General features: G+C 37.2%; 1 protein-coding gene across 10 annotated transcripts in view; it reads left to right on the forward strand.

The window, feature by feature from the left end:
* Mbd5 (methyl-CpG binding domain protein 5) overlaps window positions 1-20,302 on the forward strand; it is a 353,158-nt gene that overhangs the window by 150,577 nt on the left and 182,279 nt on the right. For all 10 annotated transcript variants that reach the window (XR_013108584.1, XM_076928716.1, XM_076928718.1 and 7 more), the window contains one exon: window positions 10,098-10,189. The gene's annotated coding sequence lies outside the window, so the exon portion shown is untranslated. The remainder of the gene's footprint in view (window positions 1-10,097; window positions 10,190-20,302) is intronic.

Here is a 20,302-nt window from a genome sequence, read left to right on the forward strand (position 1 = left end):
GCTCTCTATGGGGAATGATAGGGGAAAGGCTAACAGTATAACTCCGGTATTTTAGCACAGTACTTCCTTGGGAGGTGTGTTGGGGGAGGGGAACATACCTTCATTGACAGAGTGCTGGGCCTCAAATCTGGAAATTAGTTCATGGGCCAAGACTCCTTGTTGCTACTGTCCAGTGTAACCTTTCGTCTGTTCAAGTTTTTTTTTTTCTACTTCTACAGATCAAATGAAAATATTATAGGCTTCATATCTGTTTCATTCCTGGAAACACCATGACTGATAGCCAGTACCAAAGGTCCATAGAAGTCATGCCTCCATAAAATCACTTTCCCTGTGCTGTCCATATGAGGTCAGGCCATTATTGTCCATTTCAATAACTATGTTTACCTTGCCTTTGATTTTTCAGTGCTGACGTAGGCTCTACACTGATGAGTTATTTCCCTCTCTGTTTCTATATGCAAAGTTTCAGAGTTTCTCCAAGTCTCACATTGGTTGATTAATCTGTCTCTGCCTGCCTTTTTCCCCTTAAGCTACCAGTCTATATAAAACATTTTTTGCTCAATTTGACCGGTTTTGTCTCTGCTACAACATGAGTAACTTTTGTATGTTTTTTCTAAATTTCGTATTGTTTAAATCTTAATGTTTTATAATTCAAGTAATTTCAAAGTGAATGTAATTTTAAGAATTAATATTGTAAGTCTTAGAGAATAATTGCTTGCTTTACATCCTGGCCTTAAACCTGTCAACTTTTGGTGTTATTTTCATCTCCTTTCCTTGTTATCTTAATTTACTGAATAAAAATGGTTCAGAATATATTCCATAAGGATGCTTTGAATAATAACTATATTAAATGTGCAAGATTCACAATGAGTGATACCTGATGAATAAAAATGCTCACTATTTGTTTTCTTCATGTATAATAACACATTCTAAATGAATTTTAATTAATAAAATTATTGTAGTATGTTGTTGCGGCCTGAGCTGCCCCACAATTGGGGGCCAAAATGTCCGGGACCACTCTATCAGTGTTGGAACCCACACTGCCAAAATCCTTGGGGGCTAAATTGTTAGAGCCCACGCTGCCCCAAGCTGCTTCAGTCCTCCGGTCAGGGTTCAGCAAGAGAGAGAGTGAGGACAGATGTGAAGAATGGACCAGACGGAGTGTGATTCAATCTCGTATATTCGTCAGTCTCTCTTCCTAGTCCAAGTCCCAAGTCTTGAGTTCCTAGTCCCTAGTTCCTAGTCCCTAGTGCCTCCAAGTTCCAAGTTTCCAGTTCTAAGTTCTAGTCTCATCCAAGTGCAAGTGTCTAATTCCTAGTTCTCTTTCCAAGTCTCGAGTGTCTAATCTCAAGTGCCTACTACCTAATTCCAAGTTCTTCCTCCAAGTGCCAAGTCCCTAATACCTAATAATAATTTCTTCTGTCTGCCTCTTGCCTTTTATATGTCTCACTTCTAAGCCATGCCTTTAAGTCATGCCTTTAAGTCATGCCCTTAGGCCTTGTCTCTAAATCTGATCTCTAAGTCACACCCTTAAGTCACACACCTTTAAGTCCCACACACCCAACGGAAAATCCTGGGTATCTAAAACAAGATGTTATCAGAGTGTGCTCAGCTGTTGTAGGCTATTGTAATTAAGTCTCTTGTCAGGGTATATGGCTCAAGATGGCTGCAAGGATGATAGCTGCCTTCTGTCGGCTCCCCACAGTACTTCAGCATTTAATGTAATACTTTTTGTGGAGATGATGTATCCTAATGACCAGAGTACAAAAATAAGTGTTTGACATACAAACCATTTATAAAGAAAGAAGAATAATTTGTAAGTATGTTTTCTATGTACTGACTATTAAGGTAAAAAGAAGGTGAATGTTATGCCTATTGTGTGCTCTCTTCAGCTGTCATTTTTTTATTGATCTTGGTCATTCTGACTTTTTGTAAGATGAAATTTACAGTAGTTCTGATTTTCATCTTCCCTGACAGTTAAGTATGGTGACCATCCTTTTAAGTGTTTCTCCACCACTTGTATTTCAGCTTTTGAGAACTCTGCTTACTTCTATAACTCATTTTAGTTGAATTTTTTTATGTCATCTTTTACTACTTTATAAATTCTAGATAGTAACCCTCTATCAGGTATATAATTGGTGATGTTCTATCCCCAATCTGTAGAATGGCACTTTTCACAAATAATTACCATAAATTGCTTTTAGTGTATGCTATGGTATGTCTGTGTATATCCAGTCTCTTCAGGGCTTTTGTCATGAAGCCTTTTTGCATTTTGTCTGAGGTCTTTTCTGCATTTAATGTGATTATCATGAGGTTTTACCTTTCAGTCTACTTGTGTGTGGATAACATTTATTGACTTACAAATGTTGAAGTATGTCTACATCTCTTGGGTGAATCCTACTTGATCATAGTGGATGATCTTTTTGATGTGTTTTTGGACTTGCTTTGCAAGTATTTTATCAAAAATTTTATCATCCATGTTCATAAAAGATAATAGTCTGTAATTTTATTTGGTCTTTGTTTGGTATCGTTATTGAGGTATTAGTAGATTAAAAGATTTTGGAAGTGTTCCTTCAGGTTCTGGTTTGTAGAATAATTTGAGAAGTGTTGGCATCAATTCTTTGAAGGACTAGTAGAATTCTGTGCTGAATCCATGTAGTCCTCAGCTTATTTTGGTTGGGAGACCTTTAATTCCTACCGTGTTGAGTCTATTTAATTTCACTTATTTCATCTTGATTTAACATTCACAGGTTGTATATATCAGTAAATGGATTCATTTCCTTTAGGTTGTCCAGTTTGGTAGAATGCAGATTGACCTTAGGAATCTATGCATTTTCTTTGTAATGTCCTCCCTTTTCTTTCTTATCTTTTCCTTTCTTTCTTCTTTTCTTCTTTTTTTGTGTTTTGTTTTGTTTTGTTTTGTTTCTGAAATGGGATTTTTCTGTGTAGCTCTGGCTGTCCTGGAACTTGATGTGTAGAGCATGCTGGCATCAATCAGAAATCTGACTGCTTTGGTCCCCTTTTCCTTTTCATCTGTAATTTGGGGGGGGGGTCTTCTTTTAATTAAGTTGACTAAGGGTTTGTCAGTGTTGTTGACTTTCTCAAACAACATTCATCTCATTGATTTTTTTTTTCTCCATTGATTTCATCCCTGAGTCAGATCATTTCTTCCATTTCTTCCCCTTTGGGGCATTGTTTTCTTCTCTTTGTTCTTCAGCTTTCAGACATATAGTTAAGAAGGTAATACAAGGTCTCACCAGGTTTAGATATACTCACTTAGCCTAGCCCTTAGTGCCTTCATGGTTTGCTGGACATTGGGATGTATTGTGTTTTCATGTTCATTCCATTTAAGAATGTTTGTAATTTCCATCTGGATTTCTATCATGACCCATTTTTGATTTGTGGTAAGTTGTTGGGTTTCTATGAATTTGTATAGTTTTTGCTATTTCTATTGCTGCTGATATCTAGCTTTAATTTATCGAACTCAGATAGGATGCAGTGTGTTATTCAGTTTTCTTATATCTGTTGAGACTTGGTTTATATCCTAGTATTTGGGCAGTTTTGGATAAAGCAATGAGCAGATTAGAAAAAAGCATATTCTTTCGTGTTAAATGGAATATTTTGTAAATATCTGTTAAGCCATTTGATTTATGTAGTTATTTAACTCTGTTCTACTTGGGGTTTGTGTCAATAATCTGTGAGAGTTGAGTATTAAAGTCGCCATCTATCACTGTGCCTGGGCAAGGAGCGGAGGTTTCTTTCTTTCTTTCTTTCTTTCTTTCTTTCTTTCTTTCTTTCTTTCTTTCTTTCTTTCTAGAAACCTAACTAAGTCAGCAAGGCACATCCATCTTGAGCATTCAAGATAATTTATTTTGTTATGTGCCAGAATTACCTTGTTGTGACTTTGTTCTTTTTATTTTTTATTTCTTTTTTTATTGGATATTTTATTTACATTTCAGATGTGATCCCATTTCCCCCACCCACCCAGGAACTCCCTATCCTATCCTCCCTCCTCCTGCCTCTATGAGGATGTCCCCTCACCCACCCACCCACTCCCACCTCCCCACCCTGGAATTCCCCCATACTGGGGCGTTCAGCCTTCACAGGACCAAGGATCTCCTCTCCCACCTATGCCCAACAAGGCCATCTTCCCCTACATATACAGCTGGAGCCGTGCATCCCTCCCTATGTGCTCCCAGGCTGGTGGTTTAGACCCTGGGAGCTCTGGTTGGTTGGTATTGTTGCTCTCCTCATGGGGCTGCAAACCCTTTCAGCTCCTTCAGTCTTCTCACTTCTCCATTGGGAACCCCATGATCAGTTCAATGTTTAGCTGTGAGCATCCACCTCTGTATATGTCAGGCTCTGGCAGACCTCTAAGGAGTGGAGGTTTCAATATGTGGTTTTAGCATGTAGTGTCGTTTCTTTTTGGAATTTGGGTACCCTTGTATTTGGTGCATAAATATTTAGAATTGTGAAATCATCAGTGAATTTTTTTTTCTTAAATGAGTATTTGGTGTCCTTACCTATCACTTCTGATTAGTCTTGGTTTAAAATCTTTTTGTCAGTTATGAAAATAGCTACATTTGCTTGCTTGTGGATCTATTTGCTTAAAATACATTTTTCCCATTCTTTTACTTCAAAGTGACATAGATTTGGGTTTTTTGTTTGTTTGTTTGTTTGTTTTATTTTTGGATGTGTAGAATGAATACTCTTTGCTAATGCAATTTGTTTTATTGGGAAATTAAGGTCATTGATTTTGAAAGTTATTAATGAGTTGTATTTATAGAATCCTATTTTTTAACTTTCCTTTTCTATGAATAGTTCTGGGATTATTACTTGTGTCTTCTTGGATATAGTTAACCCTTTGTAGTGCATTCTATAGAGCTGTTTTGATGGACTCAAATCGCGTTGATTTAGGGCTTTACTGGAATATTTTTGTTTCTTAACTGATCATTATTGATAATTTTGCTGATGTCTGAAATCTAGGCTAGCATCTGTGGTTTCTCCAGAATTTCTAAAATATGAGTTCAGGACTTTCTAGCCTTCGGAGTCTCCTTTGTGAAGTTAGGTATTCTAATGTGCCTGCCTTTATATGTGACTTTGTCTTTTCCCCATGAAGCTTTTACAGCCATCCTTTGTATACTGGATATTTGATTATTATGTGTCGTGGGGAATTTTTTTTTCTGATCCTCTTCTATCTGATGTTCTGTATGCTTTTTGTAACTTGATAGGCATTTTTTTTTTTACATTGGGGAAAGTTTCAAAGTTTCATTTATGATTTTGTTTTCTGTTCCTTTGACCTGTGTTTCTTCTCTTTCCTCTATCCATTCATATTATATTCATAGATTTTGTCTTTTTGCGTATTTCCAAATTTCTTGGATGCTTTGTGCCAAGTTTTCTTTTTGGCTATTTTTATTTTGTAAAACATTCGAGATTCTTTAAAGTAATATAAATGTAATCTAGACATGCTTACATCATTTTATCCTTTCACCTTGTTGTTCTCTACAATCTATCCATTTGTTTAGCCTTGAGTGGTTTATAATTGTTTTTAAAAAACTCATTTTTTTTTTTTTTTTGAAATCTGAAAGAAGACCTTATAGAAGTAAAAGTAATGGGAATTGAACTCAGGACCTCTGGAAGAGCAGTCAGTGCTCTTAACCGCTGAGCCACTTCTCCAATTCCCAGGAGAGGAGATCCTTGGTCCCGTGAAGGCTGAACACTGAGTGGGGTTAGTGGGGGGGGGGGGGGATTCGAGGTTGGGGAGGTGGGAGTTGGGGGGGGAGGTGGGGGCACACCCTCATAGAAGCAGGAGGAGAGGGGTATGGGATAGGAGGTTCCTGGGTGGTGGGAAGAATGGGGTAAGGGGATAAAATCAAAAATGTAAATTTAATATCCAATTTAAAAAAGTGTAATGGATGAAATCACAAACCTATTCAGTGGACTTCATCCTGCTGGCTCAGTAATTGTTTCTGTCAGCAAACCTAACAAAAGAATGTCCATATATACAGTGTTCTTCATGACTCCTAGGATTAACCTAACAGAGGCATCAAGGAGAATGAAGCACAAACTTGCAGATATAGGGACAGAAAAGTAGTGAGATCAAGTGGGTTGGGCTCTCATGAAGAAGCCATAGCAACCTGAAGTCTCAGTTTCTTTATTATATACAGTTAAACAGTTATAAACAGTTAAACACAAAAGCTTGTTGTTGTTGTTGTTTTTAATTTTTATTAAATTATTTTATTCATTTACATTCCAAATGTTGCCCCCCTTCCCAGTCCCCCTTTCTTAGTTTTTTACCCCATCCGCATTCACCTTTGCTTATGAGAGTATATAGCCACCCACCCTAACCTCACCCTTGCTAGCATAACCCTTCCCTGGAGCATCAGGTTTCTACAGGATTAGGCAGATCCTCTCCTACAGAGGCCAGACAATGCAGTCTACTACATATGTGCCAGGGGCCATGGAGGTGCCATGTATGCTCTTTGATTGATAGTGTGGTCTTTAGGTGCTCTAAGTGGTCAGGGTTACTTGATACTGTTGTTCTTTCTAGTGGGTTGCAATCCCCTTCAGCTCCTTTAATCCTTTCTTTAACTCTTCCATAGGGGTCCCCAAGCTCAGTCTAATGGTTGGCTGCAAGTATCTGCATCTGTCTCTGTCAACTGCTGATACAGCCTCTCAGAGGACAGCCATGCTAGGCTCCAGTCTGCAGACACAACATGGCATCAATAATAGTGTCAGTTAGGTGCCCCTCCATGGGATGGATCCCAAGTTGGGCCAGTCACTGGATTGCCATTTCTTCAGTCTTTGCTCCATTTTTGTCCCTGCATTTTTTTTTAGACAGGAGTAATTCGGGACAAAATTTTTGAGGATGGGTAGGTGGCCCCATGCTTTTTAGAAAGGAGGCATAGTTATTGTATACACAGAAAGAAGGAGGTGGAACTAGTATATACATCTGAAAAAGGAAGTGGATCTCACTAATCTCAGTAGGCAGAGTCTCTATGGGGCACAGTCATCAGACCATAAACATTTAGAAGAGAAAGCTATGGTGGACATTTTCTACACAAACTGTCGATATTCACACTCGGGTTTGCTGTCCCAATGAAACTCACCCAAGGAAGTCTTTGCCACTCTCATAGGGCTGATGTGGTGTAGTACTTGGCATAGACATAACTATGTCAACAACATACAGTAACCTGGGCCATTATTCTCTCTCTTTCTATGCATATGAATGTTCTCTGTTACAGTGTTTGAGAAAATTTCTTTTTTTTTTTTGGTTTTTCGAGACAGGATTTCTCTGTGTAGTCCTGGCTGTCCTGGAACTCACTCTGTGGACCAGGCTAGTCTCGAACTCAGAAATCCACCTGCCTCTGCCTCCCGAGTGCTGGGATTAAAGGCATGCGCCACCACCGCCCGGCAAGAAAATTTCTAATTACTTCCTAAAAATCTAATTACACTAGAAAATAATCATAACCCCAAATTAACTAGTTTCCCCCGAATAATGAATATAATGAAAGTATGCCATTGGATCTGAACATGACAGTACTGCTATTTTCCCAGCACAAGAAAGGTTAAGGCAGGAGCATTGCATTTCAAGGCCAACTTGCCCTTGCAGGTAAGGGAACAGTTCTATTGGACCAAACTGATTATTCCAACCAAGAGTTTGCTTATTTTTACAAACATAATTCATTTGTTATTAGTGCTTTGTGAAGCCTAAAGATTATCAATATGAAGGGAACTTCAGATCCTCCATATTTTAATACATTGCCTAATGAAGCCAGATTATGTAGACATGAGCCAAGTGAGCTGAAGAAAATGTTGTCAGTGGGTAAGAGTCACAGTCATATTTGAATTTTTCAGAGGGTCATAGCTAGATCTAGTAGGATCTTTTGCTCTTAGCCACAGAAATGTAACAGTTACATGTGAACCACACTAATTCAAGGTCCATTGAAGAAATAATTTGGAATAAACATTCTAGTGATCTTAACTAGTATTAAGCAGCAGTTTTCATATACTTAGGTAAAATTATTCTCTTTCACAAAATAGTTCTGAACATAAATCATGCATGGATTACATGATTAAAATTCTTGTTAAAAAATTGGAGACTTTTACAAAGGAAACATAATCTATAAATATTTTTATTTATTCAAATGTTTAATTACTGTTACACTGAATTACTGGGATTTTATTTTATTAATTTCTTACAATGATAATGTTTTGATTGAATCACTGAAAATGTAAATTAAAGTGTTTTTAAAGTTACTTTTAGGATTCATTGATTAGTATTTTGAAAATTGCATAGATGGTCTTCTACAGCTATGGGAAACATGATAGCATGCTCACTACTATAGCTGTGGGAGACAAGACAGCAGGTTCACTACTACAGCTGTGGGAGACAAGACAGCAGGTTCACTACTACAGCTGTGGGAGACCAGACAGCATGTTTTTCCTCTACACATTTCTAAATTTTATAATTACATGTTCAGAAATATTTTAAGAAAGCATATTTTTAAGAGATTGGAAATATGCTAAAGCTATAAATTTATATTTCAAGTTTGAGCCATGGTTAATGGATTTTAAGGCATATAGAACACTGCATTTCAAATTAGTCTGTTTTTTAATATAAACTGTTAGCATGATAAAATTTAAGACAGAATAACTTACAACCAACCTCATGTTAGTATTTTTAAAAGTGTCTCAAGTATGTTAATGTGCAGATACAAACACAGGGATCAACAGTGATGAATAAAAGGAACAATGGTAATGTATTCAAATTTATTTGTGTGGAGCTTGAAACTTGGTAGACTCTAAAACCACCTGTTAAAGGAATGACCCTGTAGCATTAAAATTTTCTCCACGATTGTACTGTCAGGTAATAGAAACAAAGCTTTTTGAGTAAAGGGTATGTTCTCTGGATAAATCCATTTGTCAATCACAGTCATTTTCTTCATAAAAATACTTTTTCTGCCAAGCTTTCATAAGATGGTATAAAATACTGATTGGGGTATTCAAGTGATAAGAAAAGAGTTTTAGCTTTTTCACAAGCCAGAAATTTTGAACTTAGTAAAGTTTTTATGTAGCTCTAAAACAGTTCAAATATAATTCAGATTATATTTTGTAAGAACTATGGATAAGGAACAAATTTCTAACATAGAACTGAGTGAAGATGGGAAATAGAGAACAGTCCCAATTAGCTGTCCAGTGACAAACAGCCCTGAAATTTTTTTTTTGTTTTTGTTTTTTTTGGTTCTTTGGTTTTTTGGTTTTTTGAGACAGGGTTTCTCTGTGTAGCCCTGACTGTCCTAGAACTCACTCTGTAAACCAAGCTGGCCTCGAACTCAGAAATCTGTCTGCCTCTGCTTCCCAAGTGCTGGGATTAAAGGCATGCGCCACCACTGCCCGGCCCTGAAAATTTACATATTAGTGATATTACCTGGAATCAACAGGTCATAATTAGATGTGTGTGTGTATATACAAACATGCATGCAATAATAATTGAAAAAAGAGGCCATGAATTTGAAAGTGAGCTGAGAGAGGAATAGGGAGGAAAGGGAAGAGAAAAATGCTGTAATTAAATTACAATCTGAAAATAAACTAAACATATGCACAGAAAGTGGATAGTTTAGAAGTCCTATAGAAAATGCTCCCCCTATGGCATGCATCTAAATCTGTATCAGTGGCTCAGGACAGGCCTCTGCATGTCAGAGTTTGCAGACAGGTTCAGCAGCTTGAACGCCATCTCTAGACTCCACATGGTGAGGAGAGTACTGCCTCTTGCAGGTTGTCTCCTGACCTCCATAGTGCATGAAGACTTAAAATCCACCACACTCCACTCCAACCCAATAAACAATAAATTCCAAATATATAAAAGGAGAGAGAGAAATGCTAAAATTTATATTGGACAGAACTGCCTGATTTTTCTAAAGAGAAATTTCGATGTAATTTTTAGATTTGTTTATTTACTTAAATTAGACCTAACTTCTCCTTGCATTAGATAATTAATTTATTTCTTTAATAAGAAAGTCAAACTTGAAGATTTTTCTATTTAAATAAATGAAATTCTTGTATACACTTGTTCATATGATCGTATGCTTCTCTTTTAGGAGAGCATCAGAGATGTCCACTTCTGCCTCCGTAAGATAGATATTAAACGCTGTGTGGTGTAGAAAATATCTATAGAAATTGGACACTCAAGGTAAGTAGAAATTGCAGCTTCATAAATAATTACTGTGCTCACTCAATTAGAGTTTAATTTGCCATTTTTTTTCCTCCAGCATAGACTTTTATTCAGAGTTATTGGTGTATGACTGCTTACCTGTATTTACAACTACAAATCCCGGCTGTATATGAAAATTTTCAAATGAAATATGAGCTATACAAACCAGAAAAGGCACATTAAAATTTACCTACCACATTGGGACACTGTGAATATATGACCTAAAAAATGGGCCACTATTGTCTATCTCAGGAAGTCTTGTAAAGTGAAATGAGGGACTATGAAACCAAACTTTAGTAATCGTTTTAAAATAAATTAGAAATAGAGATTTAAAAATTCTTTTTTCAATAACAGTATAAAACTTAGCTTTCTTATGAAGTGTACTTTTGTCACTATTTGAACCAGATACAATTGATACATCCCTTGAGGCAAGAGACTTTGTAGCTACCTCCCTCTCCCCATAGTGCTCTACTATCCAGATTCCGTTAGAGTACACGTACTTAAAATCTGGTTTCTCTTGAATTTTTAGTTAGCAATTAATAATAGTTTTGCTAGGTTTGGGAAGGTTTAGTTTTTGTTGGTTTTGTGTGTGTGTGTGTGTGTGTGTGTGTGTGTGTGTGTGTGTGTGAACTTGGGCTCTTTTGTATTTTCATACAAACTGTAAGATTGTTTCTTCTGATTTCTTTTAATATGAGATTCAAATTTGAGGGAAGTTCTATTGAAAATGCTGAGATACCAACTGTCCTGGTATGAAGAGAAGCTATTACCCAACCTGTATTACTCTGAACAAGTTCAGATAAAAGGTAGAAAAACCTCAGGACACTTGAGAAAGCACTTAATTTATTATATCATCAAAATGATACATCGAGTCTCCATAAGTTCCCATTTCACCAGGGAGAACAATCCATTTAATGAGCAATTATAACTCACCAGCTCAATGTGCTGATTGAAAAGGGCAGACAGTTCTAACCCATGCTTAGTGCTCATCTGTGTTCTGAGTATTCTTTTGACTCTGATGACACATGTACATATATAAACTGGGACACATTTAAACTGTGTCCCTGCACCTACCTTGTAGATTCAACATGAAACTGCCTGCTTGGTTTCTTACTGTCTTCATGCCTCAACTAACATTCTGTAAAATGATCTACTGGATTTTGTTTTTCAGATTGTTGAAAGACTAAATTAAAATAACTCACATAAAGCATTTACTTGACTAATGATGATAATTTATAATACATTTCAAATATTCTGAATAAGTAGGTTTTCTCCCATAAATAAACATACTATTTTATACACTTTGTAGTAAGTCTTTATTAAGGTTTCATATAAGAACTTGGTTTTATTTTTCTTACTGTCATTTTCTTTTCTAGATTTTTAGTTCATTCTATAAAATTTTATAAATTTTGACACAATTTCTTCTTCTATATAACAACAAATTACAATTAGCTGAATTAAAATATCCTTATGATAATTCTTTTAAGTACCAAGTTAGACCTGTATTAAGTGCAAGAGTCCCAGTACATGATGCCTTTCAGAAAAAACAATCTGAGATAAGGACTTTCAGTGTTCTCCAAGCAGTCTGTGATGAGCCTTTTAGCTACAGTCTTGTGTCAAATCAATATGGATATATGTATGTGATTTGTATATGTATATGTGTATATTATTTTTAGGCATTTCTATATGTATGTATATACATATACATATAGATAGACATATGAACTTATTTTTTAAAATTGGCTCAAGCCATTTTCTGACAGGTTACAAATTTTCACTCAGTGACTGATGCTACCATTTTGTAGCACTGCCTCTGTTTTAAAGAAATCCCAACTTTAGCTTTATGTTGTCCTTCAATTATTTTAGTTTGGTCCATGTGTGCACATGCACACTTATCCAACATACATGTGCATGTCATTTGTGTATGAATGTGGAGATGAGCAGACAGCTTGCAGAAGTGTATTCCTTTCATCCACCATAAGGTCCTGGGAGCAAAGTTACTCAGACTTGGGCACAGGTCTTTACCAGCTGAGCCGTCTTCCCAGCCTCAGCTTTGGTTCTGGTTATGTTCATCAGAATGTGTAAGATAATCTTTTCCAGTTACAGTCAGTTGATTGTAGAAGTTATTGCCATCAATAAAAACATTCACAAATGAGAGAGGCTGCTCTACCCATTCTCAAAGTCTTTCTAAAGAGCAGTCACTTGATGTACTCCATTTAAAATGAGCCACAATTAAGAAAGAATGAAACAAGAAAATTAAGGAAAAGAAAAACTAAACATATCCCACAGCTATACCTAGCTTAGGCTTAAGTAACTGGGAACCTATGTCTCTGCCAAATAGTCAGTAAACTTACCCTCACAAGCGCATTTGGTAGTGTATAAACTATTAATACATGTAAGTATTATTTTAATACCTCTCATTATAGCACTGAAGATAATAGAGTAGTGGGGTTAATGTGTGAAAGGGGGTCTGACTGATACCGATTCCGCGGAATCCTTCCTTGTTTTCTTGAGTGCTGCTGCTCTGTAAAAACTACAATGTGTGGTATACAAGGTGTGTAAGCGGAAAGTGATTTGATTTCGAAACAAACAAAAACCATGTCATCTAAATGGATATGAAATCTAGAATGATTACCTTAGGAGGCTCTAAAATTGTCTTAGATTAAAATTCATCAATATTTTGGACATTCTTTTTTAAAAAAACAATATAAAGAGTCCACATGAATCACTTTTTAACTATGGATAATCCCCTTCTCTGTGTAAATATTTTGCTCTGGTATGTATTTGATAAATCCTGCCCTGACACTTTTGTGTCATCTTGCTTTATTGTTTTCTTTCAATTTAGTTTTGAGCTAAGAGTTTGCTTTCTGCCCAGGCTTCTGCTTCTTCGGCTTTAGTCTCATATTAGCTGAAACGAACTGTGTGCTACTTCTTGATAATTCTATTTTAAATTATCATTTCTTCTATACTTTACACCCCCTTTGTAACACTTGAATTTTTTAATAGTTATACAATCTCCATGTCTATTTTCCGCTCACACTAGAAGTCAAACAATACTGAGGCAGTCTTTGTGCAGTATGATAAATATACCTTCTCAAAGAGTTTATTGATGTGATATTCACATTTTAAATAAATTTTAAAGGAAATATAAATCAAAGTAAAGTTGTTTTCAAACAGAAAGTGATATCATTTCACTAGGAAAAATGACATGTCCATGTACTGATGTATTCTAAAAACTCTAAAAAATACTCAGCTCAACATGAGGGTACGCTTTAAAAGCAATAACTTATGAAGCCCTTCTGGTATAATTGGTATAATTAATTAATTCTGATATAATGGTATAATTAACTTTATATGCTTGTTTTTAGATCTTTGGAAGCATTTTAAACTTTTTTATTTAAGTTCAACATTAAGGTTATTACTCATTTATTTATTTCTTTTAAAGTATATTTGTGTGCCATCAAGTTGACTAGGAATTGTTTTAGGAATTATCATAAATACTAAATTCCTATTGGTGTGTAACATTTTATTAGGGAAGACCAAGCAATAAATATGTAAATAGTTACATAATTTTACAAAGTAGATTGCTTGAGCGAGGTATCAGTCAATGTGGTGGTTGCTATTCAAGCATGAGAGTACCTGAGCTCAACCCCTTGGACCCACATAAAAAGCTTGGCATGCTGCCATGTGCTGCTAATCTCAGCACCAGAAAGACAAAGACAGGAGCATTCCAAATGCTTACTGAACAGTGAACTTACTCTAATTCAGGAGCCCTTGGGATTAGAAGGCACCATGCATACTCCCAAAGGAATGAAGCAGCCCGCTGACACATATGAATGACAGTGACCACCATAACCTGGTAACCTAAGGGCGCAGTGGTAGCATGTTTGCCTTGGCAGTGAGTAGCAGCTCTCTACTTTGATTAGAGTTTCCCTCAAAAAGCTAGGGAAACCTAGCCAACTATGCAGGAGTAATAGTCACTGATCTTGAAGGAGAATCTATAACCACCACTTAATTAAACCATCATAATCCCTAACTAAATTCTAAATACTTGACCTTTTATGAACATAGACGTGTAGTTCTCACCATGTCCAAGAAAGTTCTCTTTGCCACAAAGAACATTACAGAAAAGCATAATTAATCAAATTGCAGAGTTGTAGAGCCTAGCTCCAGTGGATATAGCTGCAAAACACTCCCATTCCTAGACTCAATGAACATTTTAGAATTGCAGAAGATGGATGAAGAAAGGTTTTAAGAGTCAGAGAATCAGAAAGTTTGTTGTGAGATTGTGTCTCCACAGAAAGTAGCTACACCCCAGAAAGCCTCACCAACATTACTGACTAAACATGAGCTGAACAAGAACAATAGATATGCCAAAGTGAGCAGAGGAAACCCAGAAGGTTTCACCCCTACATAATGAACTACAGGCATCTGAGGCATGAGAATGAGAGAAATAGTCTTCCCCAGGAAAGAATACACCAGTTGGTTATTAATACTAAATTGTCAGCCCGAAGAACATACATACAAATAATATTATACAGACTGAGCAGATTGTTCTTAGGAATGAATATATGTGGGGTGGGGTTATGGGAGGATTTGGAGGAGGAAAGAGAAGGAGTGCTTCTTAGAGGTTTGTCGCTGTGATAAAACACTATGACCAAAGCAACGTGGCAAGAGCAGGTTTATTTGACTTATTCCACATCACTGTTCATCATCAGGAAAAATATATGTCTATGTATATACATATTCATATATACACACATACATATACACACAATATGCATATATATATATGCTTATGGGTGTGTAGATAAAACAAACATGTGTGGACACAGCATGACCTGAAAAGAGAGTAAGAAAGGCTAAACATAAGGGTTGAGAAAAGACTGAATGCAGAAAATGAACACATTATGAAAAAGAATATAAAGCTAATAGGTGTTGTAATTCTAATTCTATTGTGGATATTTTGGTTTGGGTGGGTAAGTGCATAAAATACATCATATACTAAACATATAAAATTTACTGTAAAACACTATAGTTCCCTTTACAAATACCTATTCTAACTATGAAGGTCATTGAGTTGTACAAAAGTACATGTGCATAGACTTTGGAGGCCAGTTACTGTTGGTGTGTGATGTTTTTATTTTCTTGCAAGTTTTTGATACCTCTTTTTTATAATCATTTACATTTCATTATTCATTTACATTTATTATTCATTTACATTTTAAATGATATATCCCTTCCTGGTTATCCCTTCACAATCCCTTCATCCCATCCTCCCTGTCCCCCCTTCTCTTTGCCTCTATGAGAGTGCTCCTTCACCTACTCACCCACTCCTGCCTGTAGGATCCCCGTATGCTGGAACATCGAGCCTCCACAGGACCAAAGGCCTCCCCTCCCAGTGATGTCAGATGAGACCATCCTCTGCTAAATATGTATCTGGAGCCATGGAACCCTCCATGTATATATACTCTTTGGTTTGTGGTTTAGTCCCTGGGAGGTCTGGGTGAAGAACTTAATTACATCATTCTTTCCTTTCCCCCCTCTGACCCTCTCAAATACCCCTAATTCTTTTCCAAATTCATGGCTTCTTTTTGTCATTAATTGTTCTTATATTGTTTGTTTATTAATTGTATGTGTATTTGTGTGTGTGTATGTGTGTGTGTGTGTGTGTGTGTGTTCCTAAATATAAAAGTATAACTTGCTTTGTCTATATATGATGTTACTTGTATGTGTTTTTTCAGTGTTCTTTCTTCTCTGGGGAGGTCTGTTCCTTACTATCTATCTACCTCCTGTTTTACAGTGTTCCTTTAGTTTGAGGTGCCAGAGTTGTGTTGTAGATATTTGCATCGGGACAGGTTCTACAACTCTGCATTTGGAGTGGTTGTGCTTTTCTGTAGTGGTCTCTGTCTGAAACAAAAAGAAGTTTCTTTGATGTGGGATGAGGTCTGTATGCTTCTATTAGTATAATAACAAGTACTCAGAATGTAGTTAGGGATTATCCTAGTTTAGGATACTGATCTTTGTAGATTCTACCCCAAAATCCATGACTTTACTAGTTCTGGGTAGTTGGCTAGGTATCCATTATCAGGCCCGAGTTTTCTCCTGTTGACTGAGACTTAAGTGCAGTTAGAGAGCTTTTGGTTACCACCAAGACATGTTTACTATTACTGCACCCTTGGGCCCTGCTGGTTGCTGTGGTTCATAATCATAGCAAGGTAGAACTTCCCTTTGAGGTTTGCACTGTGGCTTCTGGCACCATGAAAGTTAGTCCTCACGGAGTCTTTCATGTCAGTTCCAGCTCAGGGGCCTCTGGGCCCTGCATTTGAAGTACATGCTGTCTTATGCAATTAAGGCTTACCTTGCACGTCTGAGGCCAACAAAGAATAGCAATAGCTTGTACTGTTTGAGTCTCTTTTGGAAAACCCTGACCAACAGCTAAAAAGAGCTTCTCTATACTACTAATAGGGTTTTTCCTTTGACTCTTGCAAAGGAGAGAGCATTGTCAGCCCAGATGGGAAAATTGCATTTAAAATATATGTGTTTGTCTACATATTATATAATTATATTTTATGGTAAAGTATATAAATTTTTAAACAGAAAAAAAATGGGGAATGAAAATTGAGATGTGAAAGAACTGATCAGACATATATGTACGTATGTGTGATGTAAATACTTGTTAATAAATAATTAGTAGCAGAGTATGCATCTGATTGGGGTGTACATGAGTGCAGTAGCAGACGTGATAGAAGAGGCCGTAGGTAAGATGGTGAATGAGAAGTTCCACATTCCACAAACTCCTAAGCATCTTCATTTCACTTGGTACCTGACTCCTCTGTAGAATGAGTTTGCAAACCCAGAAACAAGCAGACACTGTGGGTTATAAATACAACCTATGTTTCCTAAGGAATTAAAAGTGCTCTTTTTTACAGCTTCCAGTCTTGAGTTTGTTGAACACTAGAACTGAAGACAAGGTTATGTTCCAGTCACAGTGAAGCATCTCAATAAATATAAGATTATAATTTTTCAGTGTATCTATAATTGATACATTGTGGCTCCATGGATAGAATTACTACAAGTCTATCATAGCACAAAGGTTGGAAATACAAGCTTTCCTTTTATTAACTCATCTATAACTGAAAGCTAACAAAGTACTTAGAGCACTTTGATATCATGATGAATTTTAAGTGAAATCAGAGACAAATATCAACTGCAGAAATGTTCCTTATGAATTGCTACCTGGTATTGTCTGCTATTCATTACTGTATAGCAAATCTATCAAAGATCCTTTCTCAAATTTGAGACACTCTAAATCATGAAATAATCTCTCCCCAAGAAGTTAGAAGACAAGTGAACAAGATGTATAGATGTATAGCAAGAATGCACTTGTGCTATTTCTTCTCTGGGAAGAGGAAGTGAAACATTTTTCTTCTGTGTTAAATTTTGACTTTAAAGAAAATTGCCAGATATCTCATAAGTAGGGCAAAGATCAGCTTTCCTTTTCCTGTTGAGTTTCTGGTTGGGTAGTATTCCTAATCAATAGGTCTGAGACAGCACAGACTCCTATGTGACAAAGTGGATAGAGCGCCGCCCTACACATAAAGCTGAGAATTTCTCTCTGTCTTAAAATATGCTGAGAATCTGAAGAGTGGGAAAGGCAAGGGATGATCATACCAAAAAGAAGGTGTGAGGCTGTATACATGGGTTGATCTAGGTATTTATACAAATTATTTGTTTTCCCTTTCTATAATCTAAGTCTTTTGTCACAGATGTATCATATTTGAAGATGCTCCACAATTCTTGGTGAGCTTTTAGGAAATCAAATCCTGATCAACAGTGATTACACAGTTGCATTACACATGCTTCCCACTCCTACATAGGCCCCTGTGCAGCCACTGAGCTTCCTGAGGAGATTGTCTTGAATGGCTGCCTTCCGGCAGATGCACCTAAACCTCCTGAACTGCCTGGACCATCCATCCACCCTGCAGTTCAGCAGAGCAGAGACATCTTTGTTTAATCTTTAAACATGTTACTAAATCACTAAGTCATTTTTTCTCAGAATTTTACTTCACACATTAACATCTTTTTTTAATTTTCTCTAACCACTACTATAAATTACACATAATGCTAAGATTATGGAAGACCAGTAAAATAAGACTTCAGATTACAATCTAAGTATCTTTTTTTGGCTTATTAATGATATAGTCATATGAAATTAATAAAGAGCAAGTGGTAGCTTCTTTGTATGTATATTTATTTATTTATTTATTTATTTATTTATTTATTTATTTATTTTACTTATTCACTTTACATCCCACTCACTGCCCTCCTCCTGGTCACCCCTTCCCACAATCCTTCCTTTACCCATTACTATTCCCTATTCTAAGTGGGTGGGGGCCTTTCAGGGTTTCCCCCAAACCTGACACTTCAAGTCTCTTCAAGACTAGGTGCTTCCTCTCCCACTGAGGCCAGATAAGGCAGCCCACCTAGAACATATTCCATGTACAGGCAACAGCTTTCGGGATAGCTCCTGCTCCAGTTACTCCAGACCCACATGAAGTCCAAGCTGCACATCTGCTACCTACATATGGAAAGACCCAAGTCCAGCCCATGTGTGTTCTTTGTTTGGTGTTTCAGACTCTGAGAGGTTAGTTGACTCTACTGGTCTTCCCATGGAGTCCCTGGCACCTTAGGGGCTGCAGTCCTTCCTCCTGTTCTTCCATAAGAGTCCCCAAACTCAATTCACTGTTTGGCTTTGGGCATATGCCTTCGTCTGAGTCAGTTGTTGGATCAAGCCTCTCAGAAGACATCCATGCTAACTGTCTGCAAACGTGACAGAGTATCATTAATAGTGTCAGGGATTGGTGCTTGGCCATGGGATGGGTCTCAAGTAAGGCTGGTTATTGGGTGGCCATTTTCTCAGTCTGCTCTATCCCCAATCCCTGCATTTCTTATAGAAATGGTAAGTTTGGGGTAGAAAGTTTTGTGGGTAAGTTTGTGCCCATATCACTCCACCAGTGTACCTGCCTGGCCACAGAAGACAGCTTCCCCAGGCTCCATATCCCAGTGCTGTGAGTCACAGCTAAGGACACTCTCATTGATTCTTGGGTGCCTCTGCCAGGTCTCCATCTCTTCCTGGAGATGCCCTCTGTTTACCTCCCCCCCCCCCATTAGTTGCAGATTTTCATTCATTCTCAAGGCCATCTGACCATTCCTCCTGCACCTCCTCACACTGAATCTTGACCTCTCCCACTGGCTTCATGATCCCCTCTCTGACCCAGATCACTCCCTCCATCTGCCTTCCATGACCATACCCTTCTAAGTGAGGCTCAAGCATCTTTGCTTGTACCCTTCTTACTGTCCAACCTCCTTGGGTCCATGGAGTGTAACATGGGCATCCTGTATTTTATGGCTAATATCCATTTATAAGTGAGTACATACCATGCATGTCCTTTTGGGACTGGGTTACCTCACTCAGGATAACATTCTCAAGATCCATCCATTTGCCTGCAAAATTCATGATGTCTTCATTTTTTTATAGCTAAATAGTATTCCATTGTGTAGATGTGCCACATTATCCATTTTTTAGTTGAGGGACATCTAGATTGTTCCCAGTTTCTGACTATTATGAATAAAGCTGCTATGAACATAGTTGAGCAAGTGTCTTTGTTGGATGGTGGAGCATCTTTTTGGGTATATGTCCAGAAGTGGTATTATGTTTTAGTGGCTAAAGAATAATTAAGACTAGTAGAGTAGCTCAGATAAAAACTTGCTGCAAGGATTTAGGACCTGAGTTGGAGCCCTGAGACCTGCATGGTGCAAGGAGAGAACCAGCTCCTGCAGTGTGTCTTCTGACATCCACATGTGCACTGCAGCACACATGGACCCCACGCCCTCACAAACAAATGTAAAACAAAAATAATAAAGAGCAACTGAAGCAAGACACTATACATAGATGAGTTTAAAAAGACATTTTCAACAGAAATTTGATGAGCAGTTAATGCAGAACATAATCTGTGATACTATTTCTCTTAGCTAAAAATCAGTCACATTCTACTATTCTTTTCAAAAGTAACAAAGTGGTCCATTACTGGT

Source organism: Arvicanthis niloticus, chromosome 2 (genome assembly GCF_011762505.2).
Source record: "Arvicanthis niloticus isolate mArvNil1 chromosome 2, mArvNil1.pat.X, whole genome shotgun sequence".
NCBI lineage: Eukaryota > Metazoa > Chordata > Mammalia > Rodentia > Muridae > Arvicanthis > Arvicanthis niloticus.